We start from the raw sequence: 4,575 nt of genomic DNA, 5'->3' as shown, positions 1-4,575 counted from the left end.
AGATCCAAAGACAAGCTGGAGCAGGACATTGCGCTCTCCCTGACAGTTCTGCAACAACATGGGCCCTCATTCCGAGTTGTTCGCTCGTTATTTTCCTTCGCATCGGTGCGATTTTCCGCTAACTGCGCATGCGCAATGTTCGCACTGCGGCTGCGTCAAGTAAATTTGCTAAGAAGTTTGGTATTTTACTCACGGCATTACGAGGTTTTTTCTTCGTTCTGGTGATCGGAGTGTGATTGACAGGAAGTGGGTGTTTCTGGGTGGAAACTGGACGTTTTATGTGTGTGTGTGAAAAAACGCTGCCGTTTCTGGGAAAAACGCGGGAGTGGCTGGAGAAACGGGGGAATGCCTGGGCGAACGCTGGGTGTGTTTGTGACGTCAAACCAGGAACGAAACTGACTGAACTGATCGCAGTGGCAGAGTAAGTCTCGAGCTACTCAGAAACTGCTAAGAAATTTCTATTCGCAATTTTGCGAATCTTTCGTTCGCAAATCTGCTAAGCTAAGATTCACTCCCAGAGGGCGGCGGCTTAGCGTGTGCACTGCTGCGAAAAGCGGCTAGCGAGCGAACAACTCGGAATGAGGGCCATGGTTGGCTCCTAAACCTGCCAAAGTCACAGTTGAATCCGACGAAGTGGCTGTTGTTTTTGGGAATGATTCTGGACACGGAATTACAGAGAGTTTTTCTTCCAGAAGAGAAGGCTCTGGAAATTCAGAGTTTGGTCAAACGAATTCTGAAACCAGCGAGAGTATCAATTCATCAATGCACTCGGTTGCTGGGGAAGATGATGGCGGCCTACGAGGCCATTCAGTTTGGCAGATTCCATGCCAGAGTGTTTCAGTGTGACCTATTGGACAAGTGGTCCGGATCCCATCTGCACATACACCGGAAAATAATCCTATCCTCCAAGACCAGAATATCACTCCTGTGGTGGCTGCACAGATCTCACCTCCTAGAGGGACGCAGGTTCGGGATCCAGGACTGGATCCTAGTAACCACGGATGCGAGTCTCTGAGGCTGGGGAGCAGTCACACAGGGGGAAACCTTCCAGGGAAAATGGTCAAGCCAGGAATTTTGTCTACACATAAACGTTCTGGAGTTAAGGGCTATTTACAACAGCCTGCCCGTCCTAATACAGTCGGACAATATAACAGCAGTAGCGCACATAAACCGCCAGGGCGGAACAAAGAGCAGGACGGCAATGGCAGAGGCCACAAAAGTTCTCCGCTGGGCGGAAAGACATACAAGCGCTCTGTCAGCAATCATCATCCCAGGAGTGGACAACTGGGAAGCAGACTTCCTCAGCAGACACGATCTCCATTCAGGAGAGTAGGGTCTTCATCAAGAGGTCTTCACAGAAGTGACAAGTCTTTGGGGAATTCCTCAAATAGACATGATGTTGTCGTGCCTCAACAGGAAACTGTTACGTTCCTGATGCTCAGAACTAGAAAGATGTTGCGAAGTGAGTCCAGAGCACCAGGACGTGACGCTGAAATAGGGAGGGAACGGGAATAGCCCCTAGCACCCTACCTCCGTTGTTTTACCCGTGTGGTCAGTTCACGCCTGAGTGACTATGGTTTCTTGGGCCCACGGCAGCCGCGTTTGAAGGGCGGATTAGGTCTGCCCAACTCCGATGCCCCCAGGTCTTAGAGTGAGACAAAGCGTGAACCGAGACAGGATAATAACAAGGGGACCTCTAACTAAAGCAAACAGAAGCTAGGGGCTACTAACTACCCTAAAACTAAATATATGTGCGGCACGCCGCCAAAGGAAATGAACAACAAAAGATATCACTGTCCACTCCCCCACACGGCACCGCCGAGTTCCGGGGAGGACAGTGAAAAGCGGAAACCTCCGCAAAAACCACCAATACAAAAAGTACCAAAAGGACTAAGCGGCCTAGGCCGCAACACGCGGCAGAAGCCGCTACTCACGAAACCGGGAGAGAACCCCAACAAACGAGAACCCCCAGATGACTGCAACAGGTTCACTTGAACAGGAAGGATTCCCGGGACCAGCTTCAGAACTCCAGGACTCAGGAGCACAGGGAGCAGGATCGACCAGATACAGCTGACCAGGAACAGACGTTACAAGGCAGGAACAGCATACAGGAAGCTATCACCGGCATCTGTGCCAGGTAGTGAGGGAGAATATAACAGGGAGCCCTCCAATAGCTGCAGCGAAGCTTAATTAGTAATGTCGTGCAGCTGCCCTGCTGCACGACCAGAGCTAACAGGTGTATTGATTGATAGGAAGCAACGGGGAACGCGGTTCGTCTGTGGCGTCCCCGTTGCTAAGGGTCCGGCGGCTATGCGCGCACGGCGTCCCAGCGTTGCCAGGGACCCGGCGGCTCAGCGCACACGGCGTCCTGGCGTTGCTAGGCGCCGGGCGGGCAGGAAGGGAGGTGCGGCGGCCGTGAGCATCGCTCGGAAGCAGACTGAATGGCGCCGCGGACCGCGGCACCTAACAGTACCACCCCCTTGAGGAGGGGTTAAAGAACCCCTAAAGCCGGGTTTCTGAGGAAATTCCTGAAAGAATAATCTCTTACGTTTAGGGGCATGTAGATCCTTATCCAGGACCCAAGACCTTTCTTCCGGGCCATAGCCTTTCCAGTGAACCAAAAAATAAAGCCGGCCCCGAGAAACTTTGGAATCTAAAACCTTCTCCACCAAGAACTCTTGTTGCCCCTGAACATCCACCGGAGGTCTACCCTGGGAAGTCTTCCGAGGGAATCTCCTGGAAGAAAAATACTGCTTCAGAAGGGAACAGTGAAAAGTATTGCCAATTTTGAGTTATTTAGGCAAGCGTAGCCGAAAAGCAACTGGGTTGACCTTCTTAATAAGGAACGGTCCAATAAATTTGGGTCCCAATCTAGCCGAGGGTTGTCGGAGCTTGATGTTGCGGGTTGACAACCACACCTTATCTCCCACCTTAAAAGTGCATGGGCGTCGGAACCTATCAGAAATTTTTTTTTCTCGGAAGGCAGCCTTCTTAAGGGCAAGGTGCACCTTTTTCCAAATCATTCTGAGACGGGAAGTTAAGGTCAACGAGGAGACTGGAAAATGAGGGTAAAAAGAATTGGCTCTAGGATGAAAGCCCAAGACCGAAAAGAATCGGGACTCCTTGGTGGAAGAATGACAAGAGTTATTATAGGCAAACTCGGCCAAAGGAAGAAATTCAGACCAATCATTCTGAATTTGGCCGAATATAGCCATAAATACTGTTTTAACGACTGATTAACACGTTCAGTTTGTCCGTTAGACTGTGGATGGTACCCAGATGTTAAAGAGAGTTTCATATTTAATGAGGCACAAAAACGTTTCCAGAAACGGGCGATGAATTGCGGTCCCCGATCAGAGACAATATCCCTGGGTAAACCATGGAGCCTGAACACATGGCGGAGAAATAAAACTGCCAACCCTTGAGCAGAGGGTAATCGGGGGAGAACAATGAAGTGGGCCATCTTACTACGGTCTACTACCACCCAAATGACTCGAAACCCAGCTGAAAGAGGAAGGTCCACCACGAAATCCATGGATATATGTGACCATGGCCTGAGAGGAATGGCTAAAGGTATGAGTTGCCCGACCGGCAACGATCGAGATACCTTGTACTGAGCACAAATCTGACAGGAACGGACAAATTCCCTTACATCTTTAGAAAGATTAGGCCACCACACTGAGCGAGAGATTAACTCCAAGGTCTTAGTGATACCCGGATTACCATAAACCTTATTATCATGAAACTCAGCTAGAACAGTGCCTCTCAGAAATTCAGGGATGAAGAGACGATCTGCAGGAGTGACTTTGGGAGCCTGCTGCTGAAGCTGGACTAGCTGTGTAAATAAATCCTGTTTGAGGCCAGCCCGGATGACAGACGATGGAACTATGGGGGTAGTAGCCGGGTGGTTGTTGTGAACCGGAAGAAAACAACGTGACAGGGCATCGGCTTTTGTATTCTTGGAACCGGGCCTGAAGGTGATAATAAACCTGAAACGAGTAAAAAACAACGCCCAACGTGCCTGTCGAGCATTAAGCCGTTTAGCTGACTCAATATACTGCAAGTTCTTGTGGTCAGTAAATACCGTAATGGTATGCCTAGCTCCTTCCAGCCAATGCCTCCACTCCTCGAAAGCCCATTTAACTGCCAACAATTCTCGATTACCAACATCATAGTTGGATTCTGCGGAGGAGAATTTCCTGGACATGAAGGCACATGGGTGTAATTCCTGAGACTCCGGGTCTTCCTGAGAAAGGATAGCCCCCACTCCAACCTCTGAGGCATCTACCTCGACAATAAAGGGGAGCTCCGGGTTAGGGTGTCTGAGCACTGGAGCTGAGACAAAGGCCTGCTTTAAGGCCAGAAAGGCAGACTTGGCTTCAGGCGACCAATTGGAAGGGTCCGCTCCTTTTTTAGTCAATGCTACTATAGGAGCAACCAAATCAGAGAAGGTATGAATAAAATGCCTATAGTAATTTGCAGACCCTAAAAAGCGCTGAATTGCTTTTAAGTTCGTGGGTTGTGCCCAATTTAGGATGGCCTGGAGTTTTTTTGGTTCCATGAAAAACCCCTTAG

Source organism: Pseudophryne corroboree, chromosome 6, assembly GCF_028390025.1.
Source record: "Pseudophryne corroboree isolate aPseCor3 chromosome 6, aPseCor3.hap2, whole genome shotgun sequence".
NCBI lineage: Eukaryota > Metazoa > Chordata > Amphibia > Anura > Myobatrachidae > Pseudophryne > Pseudophryne corroboree.
This window is presented reverse-complemented; position numbering follows the sequence as displayed.